General features: G+C 41.4%; 1 protein-coding gene and 1 long non-coding RNA gene across 3 annotated transcripts in view; one reads left to right on the plus strand and one right to left on the minus strand.

Annotated features, from left to right (window-relative positions):
* The window catches only part of TMEFF2 (transmembrane protein with EGF like and two follistatin like domains 2), a gene marked incomplete at its 5' end in the record, with an annotated part of 226,798 nt that overhangs the window by 36,047 nt on the left and 176,949 nt on the right, over nucleotides 1-13,802 (plus strand). The gene's annotated exons all lie outside the window — the stretch shown is intronic.
* On the minus strand, nucleotides 1,567-11,544 carry LOC309843849. 2 transcript variants are annotated; one of them, XR_014300370.1, is made up of 3 exons: nucleotides 10,861-11,544; nucleotides 9,950-10,071; nucleotides 1,567-4,241 (listed from the first exon to the last, which is right to left on the minus strand). It is a non-coding gene; the product is annotated as an uncharacterized lncRNA (long non-coding RNA). The 2 variants fall into 2 exon arrangements; XR_014300371.1 differs by having other exon boundaries at nucleotides 9,950-10,082.

Below are 13,802 nucleotides of genomic sequence, written 5' to 3' on the forward strand. Positions count from 1 at the left end.
AGTGGCATGTAAAGTATGGAGCAGCATGGCATTTTCAAGGAACAACAGATGGCTTGGCATGACTTGAATGTAAAACTCAAGGAGAGGAAAGGTGCACGTGATGCTAAAAATGTTATTTTAAGCCAGGCAGTGAGATATTTTTTAAGCTTAGAAAGACTTTGCGTTATCAAAGATTTTATCTGTCTTTTTTGCCATGGTCTAGAAGCAATTTCTAGTAAGCTGGTGAGGGATACTTTTACTATAATTTGAGAGATTCAGGGTAGGAAGAACCACTGGTACAGATAAGCCTAGAAGTGTAGCAAGTGGCATCAAGGTGATGTCTACTTTTTGGAAGCCAATTATTTCCCTTTTTTAACCACAGAAGCAACTGAAACTCAATTTTGGTGTGCTTTTATTGTTTTGGTACTTAAAATGCATCATCCTATTTATTTTATACAGCAACCTAAGTAATAGACATTCATCTCTCTATTTTACAGATGGGAAAACTAAGGCTCAGGAAAAAAAAAAAAAATTGCCCAAGATTTCCAGGTTACTATGAGACGAAATCAAGATTCAAGGATAGTTGTGTCTGACACCAGGTTTAATGCCTGATACTGTGCTGCCCCCTTCCCTTGCTCAGGCCTCATCTGGGCCGTATCTGAACGTGAACGTTCTCTGTTGTGAAGAAAAGTTAAATCTTTCATTAAAATGTCCCAAGAGTTAGATAGGAAATGTTGGCATTGACTTGCCTAAGTCACCGTATTCATATTACACCTTCTGGAAATTACCAGAGAGAGAATTTTATAGCTGTCTTAACTTTTGCTTTCTCTACAAACTGTATCTTGGTCCATTAATTCTCAAACTTGTTTAAAGAACAAGTGGGAAGTCCCTACATGAGACAAAGCTCTCGAGTGTGACCTTAAGAAACCTCTCTCGATCTCCGTTTCTCATCCCTGAAATGGTTTGGACTAACAATGCCAGTGGTCCCTTTGCTTGGCCTCAGGATTCTGTACACACTCCCAAACAAATGGCATTTAATTCTGTAGATGCAGTGAAAGCTGGCGCTGAGGTGAGAGAGCCCTTTAAGTGTAATTATTTATAAATGCCAAATTCAGAATCAAACTTAAGAACCGTGATTTTGTTTATTTTTAAGCCCTCTTATGGCCTGCGTGTATTTCTGGCGTATGTAGGATTTGTTACTTGCGGTACGTGCAGTTTATAAACAGAAAGTTGTTCTTTAAAAACAAAGTGCCAATGTATTTAATACTTAAATCGACAGAAGCAAAATAATCAGGAATGCCTACTAGTAACATTGCAGACGATTTGGGATCCGAGAGGCCGTAGGGTGGAGGGTTAGGGAGGCAGGCTTACTCTGTGACCTGACTGTGGCTTTAAACACTTTCATTGCTGCTACTTCCCAACTGTGGAACTTTAAGCAAGTGAATCCCACACGCAGGGACTTCATTTTCTCATCTGCACAATAGTTTCTGCCTCGCGGAGTCGCCGTGAGGATCCGGTGTGCCAGTGGATGCGTCGTGCCCAGGTCCGAGCCTGGCCCCCAGGAACACTCGTGAAATGCTGCTAGCATTTTGGACAAGACATCATTTATTTGGTACAATAAATGCATCATACACTATAGGATGATAGTTTCATACACTGTAGGATGAGTGTATGAAATAAAAACACTAAAGGTAAACTCCAAGAGAACGCGGGTTCTCTTCCTTTCTTTCTTAGCCGTATCCTCCGTGCCAGCCTACGCGCCTGGCTCAGAGGAGGTGTTCAGAAAGTACTTGTTGAAGGGAAGAAGAGATCGGGAGTCCGCGGGGTTGATTTTCTTGTCCTATTCGTTCTCAAATTGCCCCTGTATTTTAATGTTTCTGTATCAAACGCATCATCCGTAGGTTATAAATCATATAACGTAACGAGTGCTCATGGCTTCGGTCTCTAGTCCAATGTCCATTCCAAGTTCTTTGTGATATTGCCAGCAGAGATATCTGGAAATCTCACATATCACAGAAACAATGATTAGGCTTCATCTTTTAAAAACAAAACAAAACGAAAATCAGCCCTCCACTTATTTAGACATTTCATGGGTCGTGGCCGTCTGTGCTACGACAGTTGCTGTGCTGGCCCAGCTGTTGCAGTGGCTACTTGGGCAGCTGCTGGGGAGCACGGCCAGCTCCCTCGGATGGTTTAAACTGATTTCAGGGAGGAAAACAGCCTAGGAACTCCAATAATCCTGATAAGCTTCCCTCCCTTGTTCAATCAGAAGCTATGCCCTGGAACCACAGATTCCAACGGTAAGAGTCCTGCCCCTCTGGATACAAGCTCGTGCTGTCTGAAATAGTCTACGTCTGATATAAATCATACACACAGTGTCAGTTTTAGTAACTATATTTCAGAATTACAGTTATGTATCCAAGTGTTTATAGGATTTTCAGAATTTTTGTATCATTTTATTCAAAAACCTGCTTTCAGGACATCAGAATGGCTCAATTGGTTGAGCATTTGAATCTTGGTCTCAGCTCAGGTCTTATCTCAGGGTTGTGAGTTCAAGTCCTGCATTGGGTTCCACACTGAGCACAGAGTCTACTTAAAAAAAAAAAAATTAAAAAAGCTTTCTCCTCTTTATTCTTCCCCACATAGATACTGTTTCTAAGTCACTGTTGATCTGCCAGAATGACAAGGACAATCGCTTTAGTTAATGAAACTAAATTACTCCCCCGGTACACTCAAAGTCAAAAACATATTCCTATTTAAGGCGCCTTCCAGCTTTTTCGTGTTTTAGTATTTTATTGTTGTGTAAATGATTTTATTGGAAGCAGAAGCTTTGAAAACAAAGAGTTCTGTATAATACCAAAATCTAATGCTTGTCGTCCGGTGGGATACATTGGCCAATAACAGAAACTTCAGCTTTTGTTACAGGAAGAGCTATAGATACCCCACTTAATGTTTCTGGGAAGGCTATGGAAGATTCTGCATAAAGATCTCATGGGCTTTCTGGAAGGAAAATGACAAAATAAATAAATAACCCTCTTCTAAAGCCATTCTTCTAAGATGCAATATTCGCGAAACCTGTCAGACTGGAGGAAGAGGCTTTCCAAGAAGAGGGTGACTAGTGCAGGGGCCGTTCACGTCAGCTGCCACAGAAGGTGGCTGTGGAGCCCCGGCCTCATGAGGGCACCCCTTGTTTCACTAGGCTGCGCAGGTGGACTCCGGCAGAGCCAACCCTCTCGAAAGCGCTGAAGCAGTCTCCAGGCAAGACGGAGAAGGCCACATAGCCGCTCAGCAGTGGAGGCACACCGAATTCCGAGGGACTATTCAGGAGGGATGCCGCTTTCCTCCTTGCTGCAGAGCAAGGAGATAAATACACGATGAAGGGGAAATGATAAAATGTATTAAATAGAGTTGATACAAAGCTCTGTCTGATTCTCACAGGAGACAGAGGCGTCAAGGTAGTTTCTAATAGAAACCCCCGACTCTTCTTGATCTGTGGAATTTGAGGAGTGAATGTTAGTCATGTCTAAGAAATTTAAATTACCACGCTTGCTGGGCTAATGTGTGAAGTGTTGCCGTTAGGTCCTGTCCGTCGGCCATATCCTCAGTCAGAGCCATCTCCTTTCCTCAGAGCTCTAGCCGACGCTTCCCTGTCTCTCCGAGGTAGCTGATGCAGGGTCTTACGTTATTTGGTAGCCCCGTCCCCGCCCAGGCGCACTACCACTTCTCCGTGGGACGAGTCACTGCAGTGTGACCCTGACAAGTCAGATCCCTTTTCTGTATAGTCTTAGGCTGCTGTAATCAAAGGAGTCCAAGAGAACCACTGGAAGCACCCAGAAAATCTTCCCCATTTTCAAAACCAGCCATCTCCCTAATCAAAAACCAGCTAATGGAATTAGCGCTGCATTTAATTTCCTCTGCCTTCAAATTTAAGATGCAGGCGCTGTTCCGTGTTCACTCCCTCCCTCTGCCACCATGAAAGAATATAATCTGGTTTTGATAAAATTGTATCTAAAAATGAAAAAGCTGTTTTATGTTTATTTACTGATTGAGCCCGTGCCAGCAGTTCTGCTGCACTCCCGAGCAGGCTCCTCATGCATATTTGAGCAGCATCAGCACTTTTACCTCTAGTCGAGGGTACAGTATCCCAAGTATCACAATGTACATCGGCATCTGCGGCAGATCAGCATCTTTCTGAACAGAAAACAAACACCAGAGACAGGCCATAGCATTCATTTTTCATACCACAGGTGTTGAATTCTCCCCTAGGAAATAGAAGAATGGTAAATCAACAGATATTAGCCCTCTTGAGTTATGATCGGTCTTCTCAATGTCAGTTTTAAATAGTCTAATTAGAACGTCATATGGTTGGCAAAACGCATGATGGTCAGCCTGCTCAGTGGTTGTTAGTGTGTCATGGTCAGGGCGAGAGCAGACCCTGGCACCTGCCCGAGGCCCACGTCCAGGAACGCATCAGCACAGGATGCCGTGAAACATTGTCCGTGCGTCCGTGCGTCGGCAGACATGGCGTGAATACATACCAGGAAAAAGTGTAATGGGAAAATGGGTCAGAGTCATCTGTGAAAAATTTTTTTTTAAAGATTTTATTTATTTATTTGACAGAGAACACAAGTAGGAAGCGAGGCAGGCAGAGAGAGAGGAGGAAGCAGGTTCCCTGCTGAGCAGAGAGCCTGATGCGGGGCTCGATCCCAGGACCCTGAGATCATGACCTGAGCCGAAGGCAGCGGCTTAACCCACTGAGCCACCCAGGCGCCCAATCTGTAAAAATTTTTGATTGTTCGAGAACTTAAGCATTATTCAGGAATATCATGTTGTATAAAATGCTTTCAAATCATTTACAGGTGTTAGCATTAGCTCTCACATGAACACAGCGGCGCGTAGGTGGCTCAGGTTAAGCATCTGACTTTTGGTTTGGGCTCAGGTCATGATCTCAGGGTCGTGAGGTCAGGCTCTGCGTTCAGCCTGGAGTCGCCTGCTTGAATTTCTTTCCCCTCCTTCTCCCTCCGTCTCTGCTTCTCCCCCTGCTCACGTACCGTACACCCTCTCTCTCTCAAATAAAGAGAATCTTTAAAAACTACACACAAACACATAATTTGGTTTAGTCTCTACTTTTTTCTCATATCTAAAATGTATTTCTTTTATAAAGGTCTAATGTATCTCTTGAGCAAATAAACTAATTCTTAGAATATTATAAAGAGTAATACTTTAATATTTAAATGTAGGCTCTCTACTGAGTGCTGAAGAATTTTCTTTAAAATAACCTTGTTATATCATTTAAATAAGATACTAAGTTAGTATTTTTATGCATAAGATTCTGAATTGTAGAGTTCTAATGGAGAATGACATATGACTGTTCATTCTGTGCAATGCTAATTAATTCACTGAAATAAGATTTTGATTAACTTCTAATATTAACTTCTAATATTAACTTCTAATATTCTAAGGATAGTTGTCTCTGCTTATAACAATAATTAGACAACAGTTTTCTGTATTTCTCAACTTAATATTTGTGGTTTATAGGTTATTCTGACATAGTTCTTTTGTACCTATCATACAAATGCAATTGTTAGTTAAATAAGCCAGATACCATTAATGGATCAAATGATTCTGCTTATTAAAAATTTTCTTTTTATTAATTTATGCCCACTTCTACTAAAATATTTGCTGACTATCTACTATGTGAAAGCACTATACTAGCTACCTTCATTGATGTTGTATTTTACAACCTTTACAACAACCCTCAAGTAAGAAGTTTTGCAGTTGATAAGTGTGACTGTGTTCCCTGAGGCCATTCCTTACTTTTACAGCAGCATCAAATCTATTTTGCATGACTCCTGTATTATATGATGTCTTGGTCTCTCTCTTGCTTAACTATATTCCATGAGGTTAGGAATAATTATAAGAGCAATGGTGCCAAACAATGTAGTGCCTACGACACAGAGGGAGGAGACCTCTGATTACGGCGCCTCCTTCAGTCCTTTGAAAATGATACAGAAATGGCCGTGAAGATACCCTATGGCCAGTTACTTTATTTGACTGCAAGCCTTGCATTAGTATGTAACAAAACAAAAGACAGCTTTTCACGTCACTCACGGCCACCTCAGTGTCGTCCTGAGCTGGGCAGTGCGGATTACTGAGCTATGTATGAGATAAAAATTGGCAGACATCCTAGTGTACTCAGTTCTTGATGATGCATGAATGCATTCATTATTCTTTTGCGGGTAACACATGTTTCTTTGGATTACCACCCCCTAACTGCTATTATGGGACCTCCAGCCCTCTTCCTCCCTGAACACATCTTTCCCATTTACTCTAGTGTCCCCTAAGGACATGACTCACAAGATTCCTGGACAATTGCCTTCAGCCAGTGTGGAACATCTACCAATTTTCCTCCTCTTTTCTGACTCCCATTGTTCGTACTGTCAGGACACCAGCTGCAGATCTGCCTCGGAGCACAGCTTCTTCGCACTGGCGTTGTCCGTTGTTCATGCTACCCCAAGGCCAGAATTTGTAAAAACACATCACTAAGGTCCTTCTGCAAGAATGGGGAGAATAAGGAGGCCATGACATGATGCTCCCTAACAAGTGGCACTTCCAACCGTCAAAGTTTGTGTGAAAACAACTTACTCTTTAGTTTCTAGGTATACCTCTACTCTACAGGACAGATCTTTGAAATTAACCTACAACCTTTAATTGTCTCTTCCTTGATTTTTACTAAAATAAAATCTCATGTTTTCCAGTTTTCCCCTATAGTTTTTTTCTTCTTTTTTTAAATTAAATTTAATTTTTTTAAATTTCTTTTCAGCGTAACAGAATTCATTGTTTATGCACCACACCCAGTGCTCCATGCAATACGTTCCCTCTCTAATACCCACCACCTGGTACCTCAGCCTCCCACCACCTGCCCCTTCAAGACCCTCAGATTGTTTTTCAGAGTCCATAGTGTCTCATGGTTCATCTTCCTTTCCAATTTCCCTCAACTCCCTTCTCCTCTCCATCTCCCTATATCCTCCATGTTATTCCTTATGGTCCACAAGTAAGGGAAACCCTATGATAATTGACTCTCTCTGCTTGACTTATTTCACTCAGCATAATCTCTTCCAGTCCCATCCATGTTGCTACAAAAGTTGGGTATTCGTCCTTTCTGATGGAGGCATAATACTCCATAGTGTATATGGACCATATCTTCCTTATCCACTAGTCTGTTGAAGGGCATCTTGGTTCTTTCCACAGTTTAGCGACCGTGGCCATTGCTGCTATGAACATTGGGGTACAGATGGCCCTTTTGTCCACTACGTCTGTATCTTTGGGGTAAATACCCAGTAGTGCAATTGCAGGGTCATAGGGAAGCTCTATTTTTAATTTCTTAAGGAATCTCCATACTGTTCTCCAAAGTGGCTGCACCAACTTCCATTCCCACCGACAATGTAAGAGGCTTCCCCTTTCTCCACATCCTCTCCAACACATGTTGTTTCCTGTCTTGCTAATTTTGGCCATTCTAACTGGTGCATTCTAACTGGTGTAAGGTGGTATCTCAATGTGGTTTTAAATCGAATCTCCCTGATGGCTAGTGATGATAAACATTTTTCATGTGTCTGATAGCCATTTGTATGTCTTCATTGGATAAGTGTCTGTTCATGGCTTCTGCCCATTTTTTGACATGATTATCTGCTTTGTGTGTGTTGAATTTGAGAAGTTCTTTATAGATCCTGGATATCAACCTTTTGTCCATACTGTCATTTGCAAATATCTTCTCCCATTCCGTGGGTTGCCTCTTTGTTTTGTTGTCTGTTTCCTTTGCTGTACAGAAGCTTTTGATTTTGATGAAGTCCCAAAAGTTCATTTTCGCTCTTATTTCCTTTGCCTTTGGAGACATATCTTGAAAGAAGTTGCTGTGGGGATCCCCTAAACTTTCTTAATATTTCTAGACTAGGGTTTCAGATATCTCATAGTTAGCATGTAAAAGCAGAATGCTTGATTTCTCGAAAATGTTCTCCATACTACAGTCATTGTGATCATCTTAAAATGTCACGTGTGTCAGTGGTTCTTAAATTTTGCTGGACATCGGAATCACCTGGAGAGCTTTCAAAAAATATCAGATGCCTGTGTTCTTAATCTAGGTAATAAGACATCTCTAAGGGAGAAAAACTCAAAGGATGTAATGAATGCCCCACCTAGAACTTTCTAAAGAGAATTAAAATGTAAATTGCAGTGCTGAACCCTGGGTGTTGGATGTAAGTGTTGGATCACTACATCTTGCACGTGAAACTAATATTATACTACCTGGAAGTTAAATAAAAACTTGGAAGAAAAAGAATTGTAAACTCCATGTGCTAAATTTGGCGTTTCCGCCAAGGCTATGGAATAGGAGGAGGACTTGTAGCTGAAGACAGAGGAGGGGCCAGCAAGGAGAGGCTGAGTGGGAGGTTCTTCCCCCCAGTCCCACTTGTTCCCTAGGAAGCTGTAATAAGACTGAGTGTAGAAGGAAATTATGAGGTGTCTGCTGCTTGGACCATAGAGTGCGTGCCCACGGATTCCTCTCAGTGGCTCGAGTGTCGTACACATTAGGGAAAAGGACCCAAATCAGAAGACGCTGAGAACGGCACAAAGATCTGAGGCTGCAGTGCGAGGAGGAAATATTCCCACTCGGCGTATCTCAGGGGAGAGATTTTGTGTTGGAGGATATACCAGAATCTCCCTACAAATGATAATTTTGGTTTCTGCTACTTTGATTTGTTTCTTAAACATCGCCAAGAGCCTTCACCTCGACAGCGTTGGGCTAAGCAAGTGTGAATTTTTCCAAGATGCTGAATCAATGCTTAATTAAGACAAATGACACTTTTCACCATGGTTCCTGTTCTCAGGGGCACAGCAGACACCTGGCTACCCCTTTTATGCTTTGGTCAGTGTAGGTGGACATTTTATTGTCAATAATAATTACCATGCATCACTGTCCTTGTTTATTTTTTTTAGACAGACAATTTGTTAGCTGAGTTTCCATTGAGAAAAAAACAAATTTATAAAAATCAAAAAGAGGGTAGTTTGTTGATTTCCTCACTAATTAATTTTTGAAAGATTTTATTTATTTATTTGACACAGAGAGAGAGATCACAAGTAGGCAGAGACGCAGTCAGAGAGGGTGGGGGGAAGCAGGATCCCCGTCGAGCAGGGAGCCCCATGCGGGACTCGATCCCAGGACCCTGAGATCATGACCTGAGCCCAAGGCGGAACCTTAACCCACTAAGCCACCCAGGCGTTCTGCTAATTAATTTTTTAAACATTTTATTTATTTATTTTAGAGAGTGAGAAGGGGGGAGAAGGAGAGAGAGAATCCTAGGGAGACTCCACACGGAGGGCAGAGCCTGACGGGGCTCCATCCCAGGACCCCAGATCATGAGCTGAGCCAAAATCAAGAGTTTGACGCTCAACCAACTGGACTGCACAGGCGCCGCACTAATTAATTTTTTTGGATGAATTTTTTGGTCATATACAAGTGAACAAGAGATGTCTAAAAAATCACACATGGAACTTACTAATATCATCTGTAAATGGTGTGTGGCAACAAATATTCGTTTCAAGAACTTTACTTATTTCAGGGGCTTTTTAAGTTTTAACTTAACTCCAGTTAGTTAACATAGTGTTACATGAGTTTCCAAGCTATGATACGGTGATTCAACAATTTGGTTTCCAGAGCTTTAAATGGGGTTGCTCTACAAGGGGTCCTGTGGAGCAGCCCATAACAAGTAGAGGTTGTACTTCGTCCAGGCACCAGAATACTCACCAGTTGAATGCTAACCCTGAGGTGACACAGTATTTTGTTGGCATTGGACTTGGTGTTGAGTCACTTCCTCCACCAAGGGATTGTATAAAAGCACATGGTGGCAGGGACAAGATGTACTTACTTTCTCAGCGGAGCGTGTGATTACGACACAAGTCACCCCTGGTTACTTACTGTTCTTCAGGGGACAGCAGTGTAAGCATCACTGTCGTTACTGTAAGCACTGATTTTGAGTTCGGGGACACGGTGCAAACGTAGAAGGAACTTCAACTAGGCTCTCACTGTGAACTTCGTATCTGGACAGTTTCTCGGCCATCAAAAAAAAAAAAAAAAAAAAAAGATCTCAGTATTTACAGTGACGTGGATGGAGCTAGAAGGCATTATGTACGCTCAGGGAAATAGGTCAGTGAGAGAAAGACAGATACCAAGTGATTTCACTCAGATGTGGAATTTAAGAAACGAAACAGATGAACTTAGGGGAAGGAAAAAGCGGGGGAGCAAACCGTAAGAGACTCTGAACCATAAAGAACCACCCGAGGGCTGACGGAGGGAGGAGGGTGGAGAAGGGGCTCACGGGGTGATGGGCATTAAGGAGGCACTTGTGATGAACCCTGAGTGTTACAGGTACGTGAGGAATCGCTAAATTCTACTCCCGAAACCAAGGTTCCCCTGTATGTGAGCTAACGAGAATTTGAATAAAAATCTGAAACAAAAAAATTATATAGAGAAATATGAAAATATTAAGAAATTAGATCCAGTGTGCTTGCAATATTTCCTTCCCATGTTCTCCGTTCAAAGCTCCATTTCTTAAAATGCTAAAAACTCCAGGAGGGTCTTTACGCAGCACGGCTTTCTGATAGAGAAAAAGCCCAAATGAAGCTTGAAAGATGGAACAAGCGTGGTTTGAGCTTTTTCTCCACTTCCTCCTCATCTCCCTTCACTGTGTGTGTCTCTCTTGCTCTTGTATACACACCCACTCAGACAGATTTTTGGAGGCAGAAGATCACTGCTTGCTTTTTGTGCAAATCAAATTGCAAAAAGAAAAAAACGTTGATGTGAGGCTGAAACTCACTCATGAGACTTACAGGTACTTCTGGAGAAGCTCCCTGAACGCCGTCCTGGAACGCCGCTCCCTTCCTCTCGAGGCCCCACACACGAACCACAGCCCCCAAACCCACTGGACAATAAACAGGATGTGAAGGCAGAATTAAAGGCCTGAACATTGTAGTCACAAAGTGATTGGTGGATTGTGATTGTGGGGAAACGGGAGAAAAAAATAAGCCATTCTCTTGTTCCTTCTCTTTTCTCTTTGTGGTTTTCTTGTTGTTCTAAAAAAACCTGAAAATGCTGTGGGACTTAGGGACCTCCTGGACATAGAAGATATTCTAAAAATACATTTGTTTGAAATTAAAAAAAAAAATTCCACTCTAGAAATTTGTCTTCTTTTGAGGTAATCTGTTACACAAGGCTGCTCTAATTTGGCTTTCAGCAGTAACGACTCGTTATGCCAAAAACGGGTCATAAATAAAGTCTAGACAAGTGCAGTGTTTTTACTCCAGAGGCAGCCGGCACACGCTCTGTGGGCCCTGCATTCTCTTGCCGACGAGATTAATTTCGCATCATGCTTTTACTCTGTAATACCTTGGAACAAGACAAATTTAAAATGTGTCCTTTGGCCGTTTGGACTTCCTCAGACCACTCAGTCACGGCAGCATTCTTTAATAATCATGAAGAGTAAACGGCCTTTTTAAAGGCTCCTCGGAGAGTCAGTGACTTACCACAGGGCCCCACACAGGCAGGGAGATCCCGGGCAGAGTCATCAGTATCTAGAGATGTTCTTCCGTTGTCAAAATTCGGTAACACGTCAAGGGTGGGAAGAAGGACAAGGCGAGGAAACAGAAACCTAGGGGAACCGAAATCTCAAGTTTCTCCGTGGACTGTCGATCAAGTCTACGATTGTCATTTCCGATAACCTCGGCTTCCCCTTCCATGACATTCATATTAGAGTAAAAACTGAAACCTTTCAGATCGAGCACTTTCTCCTCAGAATAGAAGTTACATTTGGACAAATAACATGGCTGCTTTTCCAAATGGAATTGTAACAGGATCTTAAAAATCAGGTGTTTTTGTTGTTGTTGTTTTTTCTTTTTGACTGAACCAAAGTGTCATGGCTGATGAAAGGAACAAAAAGGTCAGTGGAACTTGTCTTTGAAATATAGTCCCAGCCGATAACTCTATCCGTAGCTGCAGCGATTGTGGGAAACCTGAGGGAGTTTCCGCTCATCACAAGCAATTCTCCTAAGCGATAGACAGACTTTCCTTAATTGAGGAACAGGCATTACCAATGAATTTTTACCAGTTTATTTGTTCTGGAATTTTTTTCATAATGCAGTCAGTTTATTATATTAAAAGTGTGTATCACAACTGAAGCGGTTTTGTGAAACAGGCGTTAATACAGTACTGTATCTATTTATGCGCACCTTGGGGATGTAAGGCAAAAAGAGCCAACTGCTTACTGCTTGAAAAACAGTAGACATTCAGTATCTGATGGCTGTGGTTCTGCAAGTCCCCCAAAATGCTTCCATTGGATCTCAGTCAAGTGGTTGGAATTGGTTATAATGAGAGAGAAGGGTTAATTGAAATGTCAAGATGGAAGCACGATTGTATATTAGTTCCCTTTAATGTTAGTCGAAACATGAAGGAAGCTGTGCGTTGTCATTACAAGCCTTTTCAACTACTGTGTGCTACTTCGAGCCCACAGTGTATACCTGAATATACATGTACCCACTATAATGTGCCTTCCTCATGCTGTTAGATATCAGTGCACATTTTCAATATATGTATACAAGGGTTCCTGCTTGTTTCTGTGACCATTGATGCCAGTGATGTTAGAAAGAGAAATCTTAAAGTTATCTTGAAGATGAAGGGTGGCCCCCGAAAGCAGTAGCCTAAAGTGAAATCCAGTAGTGATCATTATATCCCCATAGTATCTTAATGATGTCTCTTAATACATTACTCTGGTTAAAAATAAAACCTTCATGTTAGGTCCTGAGAATTAAAACTGAAATGCTTATGTTTTCTTTATTGTGATTAAGTTCTTCCTTTGAGCTTTCCAAATAAAAAATTCCCATGCAGCCTCATAGGGCGTCAACACTGCTTAGCTTTCACTAGCCCATAAATAGGGAAAGAGGAGTTAAAGGGTAATCACCAAACCATTCATATGACACTGGGTGGTCTTATCCAAGTTTCTGTAATCAGTGTTATCCAATACTTTATTGGAAGATTTTTTTTTTTAATTTGGAAGAGTTGCTAGAAAATGTGCAATTGGAAAATAATTTACACAGACAGACACACACACAAATTACAGGCTGTCACTATGGGACTCTATAAAGCTTACAAATTCAGAAAATAGGATATTCACATTCTCTCAATGAATCAGAAATGTAACAGTCCACACGACTAAGCAGACACTCGGGAGAAGAGCTTGCAAATCGGCTGCAGAGAGAACGCCGGCATCCGACTCTAAAAATCTAACATAATTATCACTTAAGGAAAGTCAATGTGGAAAATTAATTAAAATATTTTTAGGCCATTAATTTTTCTTGTTCTCATACTCCTTCCCCTGTCCACCACTCCCTGTAATGTTGTAATCTAACCCAATTCAAAAAAACAATACGTCAAATGTCAGACTCTTTAAAAACCAAACCTGTAGTTTCTGCTATTTTTTTTTCTTCACAATATTTTTATTGGCCAGTAGCCTACCTTCTGACAATAATTTAGTTTTTCCTAGAAGTAATTTTTTTTAATTTTCCATAGTTGCTATCAGGATGGCACCTTGTAAAATGGCAAGGGTTCAGTTATATTGTCTTGTGTGACATTTACATTTTTACAAAGGTTCTTTATGGTTATTTTTACATCTTGCCTTCATGAGCTCATTCTTCTGGATCTCTCCAGATAGTAAACACAAAAGCAAACGGACTTTATGTCACTCACCTGCTGCATTGGATGTGAGGGCTTTTCACCTGAC

This window comes from Mustela nivalis (genome assembly GCF_964662115.1).
Source record: "Mustela nivalis genome assembly, chromosome: 11".
In the NCBI taxonomy this organism is placed as follows: Eukaryota; Metazoa; Chordata; class Mammalia; order Carnivora; family Mustelidae; genus Mustela; species Mustela nivalis.